Here is a 14,635-nt window from a genome sequence, read left to right on the forward strand (position 1 = left end):
CACGTAAAATGCCTTCCCCCTCAAAAAAATGTCCGAAAATGTCATTTTGAGCGATTAAAATACACAATTTCAACCTTAAAATTTATTATGAAGGAATAATATTTAGAAAATTACACAGAAATATAATTGTAGCCTATAATGTGCTTAACATCACAGATTTTGTCTCATTGTCGTAGGACTTACCAGAGCTGAGAAAAAAAAGTTGCCGCTGATGCTTACGAATGGAGAAAATAACGTGCGCCATGATAAAAAAAATGCCCGCCATCTTCAAATCGGTGATAGTACAAATAAAATAAGAGTGGTTCTGAACTGTCAATATATGAGGCTCACACCACTCAAAAAATAAACTTTTTTAAAAATGGTCAAGCAACCAGCTGGTATGATTTCATATGGATTGACCCAATAGTAATAGAACAAAATCAACTGCTGTGGATAATACAGAATCTAATACATGTAGGAATGGAAAAACTCAGTGTGATGTACTCAGTACTTCGTCTAGTGATGTATCAGATGATTCTTCTAGGAAAGTTTCCGCTAAGAAGAATGTTACTAACACTCATGCTCGTAAACATGTCCGTTGGAAGCACAAGTATAATAAATCTGTAAGATCTAGCTCTGAAGAAACTTCCGTAAAGAAATTCCGAAGTGACGACTCAGAAGGTCCATTTAAAGAATGAGAGTTAGGCGCTGAGAAATATAACTACACTAACGTTTGCTATCAACTGTTTGGTACAAATTCACATCCTACTTCTAGTTTTGTGCTTACTAAGAATAATGACAATGTTAGTAATGTACATAATAATACACATTGTCATCTGGATCAAAGCGGTAATTCTCCTTGTATGTGGTGTGATTTTAACCCACAAATATCAGAACCTAACCCACAAAATGATTGTGTTAGTAATATCTATCGTGATGCAAGTGTACCATGTTCAGTTTCAAACAATCACGATGATCCTCATTCTTCTGTAAATGGTTCGAGATTGCATAACTGTAGTAACACAGGGTTAAACGGAGCAAATCATATTTGCTATAATCGACCGTATAGTTTGAGAGGAAGAAGTGATCATCCTATAACTAGAAATACATGCAATGGAGAAGGAAATGCAAGAAGTGGACGTTTAAAATTAAGTGAATTATCTCAATTGCCTAAGTTCTCGGGTAAGATAGAGCAACAATCAGCGAGAGAATATATTGAGCAGCTGGATAACATATTAAATGTTGTAGGAGTGCCAACAGAAATGAAACTGCAAAGTATCCAACAATGCTTCACTGGGAGAGCTGGTTATTGGTTTCGGACTCATAAATATTACTTTAATTCTTATGATCAGTTTGTACAAGAATTCATTAATCAGTTTGCTTCTTCGGAAGTTATCCAATCACAACTCTCCGTATTGAGGAATCGCAAATACGATCCCAGTGTACATGGCAGTTTAGAGACTTTTGCTTTAAAAACTCACTCCAGTTATTGCAATTTGGTTGAAAATCCTCAAGATATAGATGTTGTGCAGTTAATACTTAGCCAATTACCTGATAATATTGCCAATCACATTACTTGTCACGGAATTCGTTCAGTAGATCAACTAACTAGCATGTTAAGAAGATTAGATGTAATAAAATTTAGTAGAAAGGGTCTTGTTGTTCTTCCTAATGAAGACAATGAACGTGAAAATATTCCAAAGGTTTTTAAGAACTCTGAAAAAAATAGAGGCAAGTTAAATGTGCGGCAAGTTAATGTTCGACACTCGAAGACTACTAGTGTTTGTACTCAGACTCCAACTAGTAGTGAGGTAGATGCCAATGCTGTTATCAATCAAAGTTACGAAAATCAGCAGGGAAACAATCTTCGAGGTCGATATTTCAACAATTTTAGGCGAACCTCTAATAATTATGGACATCATGGAAATTTTACTGCACGAAACAATTATAATAGCTTCAGATCTAGAAACGGAGGACAATTTCGAAATAATTACAGGCAAAATAATTCTCGTTCACCTACAGGACAATTTAATGATGAAAATTTGCTCAATCAATCGCGATTCTATTACATGAATGAAAATCACAGTGCTAATAATAATACAATGCCATATCAGCGTTTTCCTGCAAATTCAAATTCATTAAATTCTCAACCTGAAGCAGCAGGTTTGGTATCACAAATTAATTCTCATTCTACAAGAATGGCAAATCGTGAACAAAATACTTCGTGAATAGATCAAGTACAAGGATCGATACAGCAACAAATTCCTAACTCTGCATCTTTAAATTAGTTGCGCAGAAGGAAGTGCCCCAGTCCCGCTGCTGTCCTGTTAAGAGGCAACGTTCAATTGATGATAGTGTTAGTGAAGAAGATCGTATTAATGTTGTAAATAATGCGAGTTCATCTTTCAAAACGTTTGAAATAAACTTTCTGTTAGAATGGTTCGACGATGAACCCGACTGAACTTTTAATGAGGATGGTGTTCCTATTCCTGTAACGGAAGTTCCAATCATACATGGACTCATATGTAAATTACCTATTACTTGTATAATAGACTCTGGAAGTCAAGCAAATATTTTAAATTACGAAGTTTGGTGCAAAATAACATCATTGATTGGTAATCTTAGATTAGACAAGGTTGAAGATATCAGATTGTTTGGATTTGTTGGAAGTAAAAGTGCAAGATTGCTGGTTGCAAAACAATAAACCTTCAAACTGATGATGAATATTTTCCTATGGAATTCTTTATTATAAAGGAACTTAATGCTGATGTTATTTTGGGAGTTCCATTCTTACGAAAGTATAAGGCTATAGTAGATCTCAGGTCACAGCACATAAGTTTAGTAAGTTCTTCAGGTAAGGAAATTTGTGCTTCATTAAATAATGAAGATTCTAATTTGTTACACTCTAAATGTGATGAATATTGTAGCTCTATGATTAAGAATGAACCTCAATTCAAAGCAAATAAATTGAAGTGTTGTGGATTGTTAAATTATGTGCCTGTATCAGATATCAAATACATGCCTTCTAAGAGCGACATTTACAATAAAGTTTTTGAAATTAACGACATAAATGAAGTACAAAAACAAGATTTACTTTCACTTTTATGGAAGTATCATAACCAATTTTCCGACAGACCAAGACATGCAAATGTAGAGGTATATAAGATACAATTGGACACAGAAATAGCTGTATCTACTGCACCATATCCCATTCCGATTTCTAGAAGAAAACCTTTGGAAGAAGAACTTGCCAAATGGGAAAGTTGGGGCATAATTTACCAAGAATCTTCGCCATATTTAAATCCTTTGCACATAGTCCCGAAACAGGGGGGTCTGTGGAGGCCAGTTGTGGATTTTAGGAATTTAAATAAGCATGTTATTAGTCCGCAAGTTAGAGTGGAACCAATCAATGAAATGTTGCAACGCTTTTTAGGAGCGCAGTATTTTTCTTCTATTGACTTACCTTGTGGATATTTTCACCCGTTAAGTCCGGATTAATATATTTATACTGCTTTTTCATATCGTGGAAGACAGTATCTTTTTAGATATCTTCCTTTTGGTATAAAGTCTGGAGTTTCTGTTTTCCAAGACAGGATGAATAAGATATTCACAAGGGAATTTAATGATTACGTTGTTTGCTACTTGGATGACCTCTTGATCTTCAGCAAAACTTGGCAGGAACATTTACGGCATATAGAAGCTGTTATTCAGAAACTCAAGAAGGCTAATTAGTCAATTAAGTTTACGAAGTGCAAATTTTCATGTAAGGAAATTTCTTTTCTTGGCCATATAGTTTCTGGAAGCCAAATTAAAGTTGATTCAAGCAAGAATTCTGCAATAATAAATTTTCCGACACCTAATAACAAGAGCTCTTCGTAAATTCCTTGGCTTGGTCAACTGGAGACGAAAATGTATAAATAAATTTGCAGAAACTGCTCAGCCTCTTTATGAACTTCTGAAATCTGATGTTCCTTGGATGTGGAAGGAATTGCATTCAAAGGCATTTGAGAAGTTACGTGAGTTAGTTATATCTCCCGAGGGTTTAGCACAACCTGATTTTTCAAAACCTTTCAACATAAATGTAGATGGCTCGAAGAAGGGAATCGTTGCGGTTTTATGGCAAAATGGCGACACTTCAGGAGAGGATCTCAAAATTATACAATATGCAAGCAGAGTTCTTCGCGGTAATGAGGTGACTTATAGTACGCACGAGATCGAATGTTTGGCAATTATTCTTGCTTTTGAAAAATTTTATATATATGTTGCTGGAACCAAAGTTCATTTGTATACTGATCACAAATCATTATCATGGCTGGAGTCTGCGAAGTCATTAAATCAGAGACTCAACAGATGGTCCTTAAAACTACAAGGATTTGATTATTTCGTGCATCATATACATGGAACTTGTAACCAACCTGCCGATACTCTTAGTAGGTATCCTCATTTATCTACAGGCGTTCCTCTCATCAATGAATTATACATTAATTATTTGAATATTGTTGATGAGGACACAGTTGACTTTTGGAAGGAGAGTCAAAGACTGGATCAATGCTGTTCTGAAATTATATGGCATTTAAAGGAAGGCAATACTCCGAAAGGATCCAAAGAGATTTACACATTCCATGACGGTCTTCTGTTTCTGAAGCACTTTCCAGACGATAAGTGGAAACTGGTAGTTCCAAGGGAGTTGGTACCTAAAATTTTACATCGACTTCACGATAAGCAAGGACATTTTGGATATTTTAAGGTTCATAATAAATGCAAAGATTATTTTTATTGGCCAAAAATGAAAGATACTATTAAGGAATATCTCAGAAACTGCTTAACATGTGAAAAGACTAAGCAGGCAGTCTTAAAAATTGATAAAGAAATTTTGCATGTACATACTACAACCCCTCACAGTATGCTTTCTATAGACCTTTACCGAAAGCACAAGGTGGCCGCGGTGGCTCAGTCGGTAACGCGCCTGACTACCATGCTAAAGGTCCCGGGTTCGATCCCCGGCCGGTTCAAATCTGGGAACTTTTCTAACGATGGAAGCGGCCCCGGTGCCCACCCAGCGTCAAATAACATGGGTACCTGGGGGAAACCCTGGGGGGTAAAGGCGGTCAGGGGCGTGATGCTGATCACATCACCCCCACTCACGACCGGATCAAGAAAGTGTGGGGCGTTACCCCCACACCCGCTATACGCCTTCATGGCGTGGTGCTATGCACAGGGGAGCACTTTACTTTTTTTTACTTTACAAGGTTATAGCTCTATTATAACAATAGTGGATGTTATGTCGAAATTTATAATGGCCTACCCTTTGAGAAAAGCTACAACCAAGGAAATTATAAATAAGTTTCAACTGCAATATTTTTATCACTATCCACTTTCTAAACTAATTTTGTCTGACAATGGATCTCAATTTCGATCAGTTGAATGGAAGAGTTTTGTAGAATCGAATGGAATAAAACATGTTACAACATCAGTGTATTCACCTTTCGCCAACCCAATTGAGCGATACAATAAGGAAATAATCAGGCTACTAAGACTATACACAAAGGATAATCATCAGCAGTGTTTTAAACACTTAAGTGTAATCATTGGACTTTTAAACAGTTTGGTATCTGAGGTTACAGGATTTACGCCGAATGAATTGTTTCTTCATGATAATGTCAAGAATGCAGTATTTCATCAAATTAATTGGCCATCTGAACTGGAGAAGGTGACATAGCAGAATAAATGTCTAATGGCAAAAACAAGAATGAAGAAAAGGGCTATAACCAAACTGAAGAAAGAGGATGGAAGGAATATCACAATCGCAGTCAACGATATTGCTCTTGTTAAAAACCACGAGAAGAGCAGCTTTCTTAATAAGAAAATTCACAAATTTATGGATTTATGGTTAGGTCCTTACTTAGTTAAAATGTTAAGAACAATTATGTGGAACTTATGTCTCTAGATGGAAAGAAATCTGTAAATAAGCAAAATTTGTCTAATGTAAAGAAGTTTAATTGTTCAGCAGACAGGAAAACAGAGTTGCTTAAATTTGCCTAAATTATTCTTGTATGTAGTTAGGTTTAGGTAACTACGGACACTTCTACAATGAAAAATGTTGGATATTTGCATAGTCAATAATATTGTTTATTCATTTAATGTACTGAATGCATGCAACTAAAACAAAATGAAGAATATGTCAGTCAAGTTTGATTGATGGAGATCATAGTGAACTGAATTAATATTGCTTGAAAAAAAAATATTTATGTTGTAATTTAAAAATGCAAGGTTCACAAGTTTGTAACTAAATGTAAAATTTTCGATATTTACAGAACTTAAATAAGTCGAAAATTTTCACCCTGAAGGGGTGCATATTGTGACTGACCCAAAGATGTTCATTTATTTCATATATTATTTATTGTTTAATTTTGTGTTTAACATGCATTATGATATTTATGTTGTTATCAATTACTATTTTGTTATGTTCCAAAACGTTGTAGAATTAATAAGATGTATAATTAATTATTGATAATGTGAAATTGCGATGTATAAATTTCTATACATATTTTGAGCATAGCAACGAAAAACAAAATACAGTAGATCAATAAGTGATAAAATATATGGACATTTTAAAATAGTGACGTCCGAGTTTTCTTTGAATTTAACAAACTGTAAATAGATTTGGATAAAGATAAATACTAGGATGTTTCGTTGAAGTACAAGTAAAAGGCTTGCTTCAGTTTACCGGTAATTAGGCCTAAGTCAAACTATACGTAATGTACTTGAAAGACAGAATACAAATCAGGGTTGGTCCGGGTGGGCCCAGCCCAGTTTTCCCCATGCAGTTTTTTCAGAAAAACCCACTCAAAAAGTGTTTTTCTTTTTCAGAAAATGTTGTAAATTATTGATTTAAATAATTGTAAGGTTCTAGAATTGTCAACATTTTGAGAAAACTTGTAAAATAAAAGCTTAGCCAAGCTTATAATACTCAAAATAACTAATGAGGTACAAGTCACAGTGGTTTTTTTTCAGGATATTTTCCTCAAATCATGCTAGAAATAGACTTTTAACAAATAATACGAATTTACTTCCAAGAAACACAAAAATCAAAAAGGTCTGAAATATTTAGATAAAACATTGAAGGAACAAGGCTTATAATTTTGAAATGTGGTAGCACTTTAGATATCAGTCACTTCCGTATGTGCGCAAGCCACATAGTTTCACCTGTGATGATCAACTTTTACAGTAATTAGTTAGTTAATTAATGAATTAGTCTTTGTGCTAGGAGAAATCATAAAACAATTGGGACCGAAGCCTTCGATTAGTTTGGACAGCATTCAACAACGTGGTTTATGCAGCATTCGCGGTAACGGTTCTGATTGTATTATGATTTATTTTTTTTTTCAAATTCTTCTAACAGAAAGACTAATTATTGTAGAATTTTGGAAATCTTTGTCACACAAAATATGAACCTTCGTTAAAGTAATAAGCACTGTTTGGATTCGAAAAAAATATATTTATGTTGAAAAAAAAACGGGCCAAGACTTAGTGTTGCGATTGCAACATGCTACAAATATCCTTTTTGGTAAACCTTCCGTATCCGGAAAACAGGTTTCTTAAAATTTACAGGATAAATTACTTACCGAATGCAGTTTCTTTAGACTTGTGGAAGTTCGGGGAAGTGTTTTCTCACATTGTTCATTGAATTTTGCCGGTAAATCATGTATTTTTCGATATAAATGTGTCACCAATGCACAAAAGCTGTTGCATCCATTTCCTTCCAGCCAGATGTTGCCTGTGTGTGATAACGTAACCCCGGTCAGTGTTTCTGTAACTGAAGAAGGTACGTTTCCGCAAATGGTTTGTGGGGCTATGAGTCAATGGTCTGTGGGGCTACGCATTTTTTTTCTAAACCAATTTTTAACTATTCTAACCAAAATGTGACCCAACCTAACCTTACTGGAAATGGTTCGTGGGGTTATGTATGAATGATTCGTGGGGCTACATAGGTATTTTTGGGTGGAGGGGGGTGGGGTGGAAACACTGCATGCCGACTACGGTAGTGAAACTGTGACTGCCATTTAGCATGTTACCCAAGGGGAAAAGAAACTAACAAACCTTACTTCATACCGTATCGTGCCCAAGGTATTGGGTAAGCATAGCATAGCAGGTAACAGAGAAAGGAATGCTGAATAAGTAATCAGGCAAAGGTCGGGTTATTGACTTGGAAGGCGTATGTGGCATGAGTGCTGGAATTGTCAGGAGGTGTGATCAGTTGGCGAGAATAGGAGAGAGAGTAAGGTCTGCGGATTGTGAGAGAGGAGCAAAGTGGAGAACGACTATTGGACGATGGTGTGTGACAAGAGACAAGTGATGTGAGAGGACAAGCTAGGAACAATCTCCATATATTTGTAAGGCAAGTAATATCCTTTCATTAACCAATCCATATCGATTCATGTCATGGAGAGTATAAAACCCATATTTAATCTAAGCTAATTTCTATCGCCATTCCTTTAAAAGGTTACGATACGTCGAAAATATAGATTCCGTGAAAAAAGCGAAATGCCACCTTCAGCAATGTTTTTAAATGCAGAATACATAAGTAGGAATATGGAAAGTGACATAAATAGCGAGTTTCAGGCATTTTCCGGATATGGAAAATTTACTTTTTGTTCAATATAAGCTTTTGTAGTCAGGTTAGGCAGGCCAGGTTTGATTCTCTTAGCATTCAAATGAAGTCCCTAAATGCATTCTAAGGTTCAGATTTACTTCTACTGTACAATAATTCCCACTACTCTCAGATACTTACAGTCCCTTGTCAACGGAAAATACATTGTCTATGTGAAGCGTGCATGCTTATGAAAGGTAATTTTTAAGTTGTTTTTTTTTTCAACACATATAACTTATTCTCGAAATCGTGCTCATTGCTTTAACGAAGGTTTAAATTTTGTGTGGCAATGTTTACCAAATTTCTATGATAATTAGTCTTCCTGCTAGTAAAATTTGAAAACAAAAAAACCTAAAAAAAAATGGGAACCGTTTACCAATGGTTTTGTGAAATTTATTCAAAATAGTGGTTAAGCATTTACGGTAAATGTCTGTTATATTGGAGACACATTAAAATCGGATATTTTGTGTTTCGGATGGTTCCGTACTTACCAATTATGTATTGCGGAACATAGGTGAAGGTACCATTATGCTTTTTACAGAAAAATAACATCTATTTAACAAATAAGAGTAATTATTTTGGTTCCTTTCTTCTGTTGCGGAACATATAATATCGCACGTGCAACTGTGGATCATCATGCGTTGTGCTTGTGTTTTGTCGATTTGGAGTAGGTATGCAGTGTTTCAACCTTCTTAACCAAAAAATACCTACTTTCATGTTCATTATGTCATCACAAACCATTGACTGATAGCCCCAAAAACCATTCACGATAGCTCCATGGACCATTTCCAGTTAGCTTAGGTTGTGTTAGGTAAGCATAGTTATAAAAAAAAAATTCTCGTAAAAAAAAAGGCACGTTTGGAAACACTGGCGAGACCGCGTGACTTGCTTGCGCCATCTGCAGGTACATAATGGAAACAACGGCATAATGTTGTCGCTTTGCACAAAATGCAAGTTTTTATTACAAAAGTGCTTATTTCTTGTTGTGCAGCATTCTACGGTGAGAAAATACCTCCACGAACGGTAAATGTCTGTTATATCGGAGACACATTTCTAACGCATATTTTCAGTTTCAAATGGTTCGTACTTACCAATTGTGTATTGCGGAACCTATTTCAAGGTGCCATTATGCTTTTTACACGAAAATAACTTCGATTTTTCACATTACGAGTAATTCTTTTGGGTCCTTTCTTCCATTGCGGAACATAGAATATTTCTTGCACAGCTGTGGATCATCACGTGTCGTGCTTGTGTTTTGTCGATTTGGAGTGGGCATGCAGAGTTGCAACCTTCTTAACCAAAAAAATACCTACTTTCGTGTTCATTATGTCATCACAAACCATTGATGGATAGCTCCAAAGGCCATTCCCGATAGCCCCACAAACCATTTCCGGCAAGGTTAGGTTAGATTGGGTTAGCTTAGCATAGTTAAAAAAATAAAAATTATGTTAAAAAAGGCACGTTTGGAAACACTTTTTCCCCTCGCGAGACTGCGTGACTTTCGACCCTCGCGCCATCTGCAGGTTCATAATGGAAACAACGGCATAATGTTGCCACTTCGCACAAAAGGCTACTTTATTACATCAAAAGTGCATATTTTCTGTTGTGCAGCATTCCATAGTGACAAAAAACCACCACGAAGTTTGATAAATGCAACAGAAACTCATTTCCGTAAGTAGTTTCTCCTGTAAATTTGAAGAAAAGTGTCTCCGATATAACAGACATTTACCCCACGAACTTTAAAAATGCTACAGAAACTCATTTCCGTAAGTAGTTTCGGAACGACTTGAGATGACCGGACCCCTCTCCAATTTTCTTCATATTTGGCATACTCACTAATTGAGGACTCCTAATCACGAATCTGAAATTAAAATTTGTCTGTAACATCTACAAATTGCAAAATAAGCGAATGGAAACTGTCGATTTTCGCGAATTTTTTTGTTTCACAACCACGACACCAAATTTTAACTATGTTTGCCTAACCTAACCACGTGCCAATGGTTCGTGGGGCTAACGTCAATGGTTCGCAATTATTTGCAATTTCTAGATCCTGATACTACCACATCAAATTTGAACTATGTTTGGTAACACTTTACTATACCGGAGACGGATTTCTTCAAATTTACAGTAGAAAGTACTTACACAAATCATTTTCTGTAGCGTTGTTGATGTTCGGGAATGTAGTTTTGATCCATTTTAATGCGAATGCATGTGGTTTTCTACGAAAATCTATTTCCGACGCGCTATTGCTGCTGCTACAAGATGACGTGTTGAGGATGCGTCATGAAGTTGTTGCCGGGTGTGGAAGATGCCGTGGAATTTGTAATTCCGATGTTGTCCGTATATGCTAAATTGAACGAAAGGAGTGCTAATGGAACTTAACCTAACAGGCCTAACCTAACCTAGTAGGCATACCTCGTCCCCGTGATGGTTCGTGGGGCTATCGTATGTATGAAATATACATTATTTTCGTTAGATCTCCAATATTTCACCTAAAGAAATGTTCCGCAATGCAGAATAGTACGTTAGCAATGTAAAAAAATTGCGAAATAAATCATTAATAGGTGTCTCCGGTATAGTAAAGTAGTACCCTATGTTTGCCTAACCTAACCAAAACTAAACTCACCACGTGCCAATGGTTCAGTAAGTATGAGCAGTACTATAAAAATCGGAGAGCGGTCTGGTCGCGAAAATTGATTCGCTTATTTTGCAATTTCCAGACGTTTCCGACAAATTTTAACTTCAGATTCGTGATTAGGAGGCCTCAATTAGTGAGTATGTCAAATATGAAGAAAATCGGAGAGGGGTCCGGTCATCTCAAGTCATACCAAAATTTGTGGTTGTAGTATATCAGGAATATGTGTATTTCGTTGTGAAACGATAGATCTTGGAATAAATAATGAGCAATTCGCTCCAAATAATGTAGTAAAGTTTCAGTACTGCTCACCAACTAGATATATTACCATGAGGAAAAGTTCAAATCAAATCATTTCATTCACACGACAGTTCATTATTCAAGTTTTAGTACTGCTCACCAACTAGATAGCCTATATTACCATGAGAAAAAAGTTCAATCAAACCATTTCATTCACACGATTTGATTTGATTTGATTTAGTTTATTTTACTTCGCGTTTTGTGCCTCTTGGCTAATTTGCGAAGATGGGGATGAGTGATGAAATTGATGAATGGACATTCACAAACAACCAAGCCCGACCGGGATTCGAACCCGGGACCCTTGGCGTCGCAGCGCGATGTGCTAACCACTCGGCCACCGGGTCGGGCTCATTCACACGACAGTTTAAAACAAATTGCATATTAACACTGTTAATACATAATCATGACATTCCAATATAATGTTTCAAAAGCATAGTCACATAATTACCTGTCCGTTAAATTATTATATCAAAGTCAAAATGCATATTAACACTGTTAATACATAATCATGACATTCCAATATAATGTTTCAAAAGCATAGTCACATAATTACCTGTCCGTTAAATTATTATATCAAAGTCAAAAGGCACGTACAGCATGCACATCTACAACGTCTTGCAGACCAAAGTCCAAAACAGTGGAGCGGGAAATATTTCAGTGTTACCAGACCAGCTATGCTTCAAATCGTAGTAACTGGTAGCATATTTCCACTAAAATGTATTTGCAATGCACATTCCACTACGACATGAAAAAGGTTTTAAATCCATTCATTTACGGATCACGACAGAGGAATGAGATGTGAAAAAAATCTCGGCGAAATTTGAGTTTGTTCCTCAGAAACAAGCGCAGCTCGTGCATTCATTATTTTTCTCTGGGTTCACTGACAGAGGCGCAACCAAAGTAAATATATAATATAGTTGAGAAAGCAGCTCAGTATTCCCTCCCGAAGCTGAAAAAAGAGGGTCGTGGGAGGTCCCAACCCTAACGTCACTCACGGGACAGGGGAGACGCTGTCGCTGACCATTCCGCTTGTTATAGGTTCTGCATTTGTGCGAGGGAGCGTGAAAGTACCTTGTGTTTAATTTCTCTGTAGCTTCTGTGATAGTGGAGTTTTTTTTTTTTTTAACAACAGTAACACTTCAGGAAGATGCCGCGCAATTATGCTGTTGCTTTCTGTCCGAACAATGCAGAAAATGCAGTATATTGATTGCTTGATCTGCTTTATTTTACTTTGCTTTTTGTGCCACTTTTGGCTAATTTGCGAAGATGGGGATGAGTGATGACATGATGAAATTGATGAATGACACTCACAAACATCCATGCCCAGGCCGAGATTTGAACCCAGGACCTCTGGCGTCATAGAGAGATGTGCTAACCACCCCGCCACGGGGCCAGGCAAAAATACAGCAGGTGTAAGCTATTTTTCTTTCACAAAGGATCCGATTACGTGCAAGAAACGCTGTACCAAGTTTAAATTTGTCTGGTTGTGTGGTGAATTGTAGTGTGCAACAGCCAAATTACATAATTGATCGAAGTGGACGTGCCAATAAAGGTCAGATTCGAAAGCGAGCAGTGGAAATACTTGAAGAGTTATCTCCTCGCAAAATAATTTGCATGGTACGTAATCAGGGTTGGCATGTTTAAAACAAAAGTGTTTAAAACACTTTGTTTTAAACGTTTCAAACACACGGCTTTGTTTTTTTACAATTGTTTTAAACGTTTAAAACAATGTGTTTTAAACATGTTTTTTTAGAAGTGTTTAAAACACATTTTGGTACTTGATAATTTATAGTCTGTGTTAATTTTTTGTTTGGCAACCCTGTATTTTCATTGAATCTGTGTCAATCCGTGCTTTACGGGTTTCACTTATCGCACAACACTTGAGCAACCTTATTTTCTGACGTCACAGGAGAAGGCTTCTTAATTTTAGGCTAAGTGCCTACGTTGTTAGGTTAGACTAGGGTTACCAGATGTGCTTTGGGCACATTAAGGTTAATCGGGACTGGACCTACAGTTTCAAGTGGGATCCGAACCACTATGATTCTCCACCTGGTATTGAACCCGGGACCCTTTGGCGTCTGCACTTATCCAGTATAATCTTATGTGGGGTTTGTGTCTGTTGTCCCTATGTGTTTGTGACTGTCCCTTCACCCATCTTATCTTACCACCGTTCATCCTCATCTTCGCGATTAACCAAAGGGGCAGAAAAAGTGAAGTAAAATAAACTAAATCAACCAATCAGTCATTGTGATAACAAAAATTCTTGACCACAAGAATAATTTATTGCCTTTTTATTGATTTCTTTACTTTTTCTTGACTTCCATTACTCTCTTGACTGGCAGGCACCCTGAATAACTTTGTTCTCTATACCCTTGCTTTACAATCAAAATATTGAATAAGAATGGGAAGCACCTTATTTCATCAATATAAACCCAAAAGCAAGAAATTCCGCTTAGGCATTGAATAGTAACATCATTAGAAAGTGGTCCGAAAACTTTGTTCATTAATTGCTTCCGTTTTATCGTTTGTTTTCTAGCTGGACAAACTTTTCTTTTCTTTTTGGGCAATGACTGAATCAAAATAAATTTCACTAATGAGTTTGGAAGCGCAGTCCATAGACTTGTAACTTGCATGATTTTTTTTGTTATGTATTTCCCTAATTTAATTAATATTATGTGATGCTCAAAATGTCGGACATTTACGATATTTTTCAAATTCCTCCCGGACACCGGACGTAAGGCTACAATGTAGGACATGTCCGGGAAAAACAGAACGTCTGGTAACCCTAGGTTAGGCAGGCTAGCTATGTATGCACAAGGTAGCAAAACTGTTCCGCGACAAGAAAGACCCGTGCTTTACTGTAGAATTCGAAACTTCTCAGTTCTTTGTTTCGTACCGTCCTATAAATTTGAGACTGGTGGAAGCTGGAAAGTAATATCTGAATACACAATGTGTGATTTTGATCATGACGTGATTTTTTTTCTCTCTTGCGATACGATTCATTGGTTTGTGTAACTGAATGAAGCGCACATGCTTACTTTTGGTAACATAATTTTGTACTTGGAACAGGG

General features: G+C 36.5%; 1 protein-coding gene across 2 annotated transcripts in view; it reads right to left on the reverse strand.

The window, feature by feature from the left end:
• LOC145978946 (uncharacterized) overlaps positions 1 to 12,193 on the reverse strand; it is a 47,049-nt gene extending 34,856 nt beyond the window's left edge. The window contains exons 1-2 of one of the 2 annotated variants that reach the window (XM_083111953.1): positions 12,148 to 12,193; positions 12,013 to 12,031 (exon numbers count right to left, since the gene is read on the reverse strand). The gene's annotated coding sequence lies outside the window, so the exon portion shown is untranslated. Of the gene's footprint in view, positions 1 to 12,012; positions 12,032 to 12,117 lie in introns of both variants that reach the window. The other variant, XM_083111954.1, reaches the window with a different exon arrangement.
• Positions 12,194 to 14,635: the final 2,442 nt, after the last annotated feature.

This window comes from Lepisma saccharinum, chromosome 25 (assembly GCF_977018435.1).
Source record: "Lepisma saccharinum chromosome 25, izLepSacc3.1, whole genome shotgun sequence".
Taxonomy (NCBI): domain Eukaryota; kingdom Metazoa; phylum Arthropoda; class Insecta; order Zygentoma; family Lepismatidae; genus Lepisma; species Lepisma saccharinum.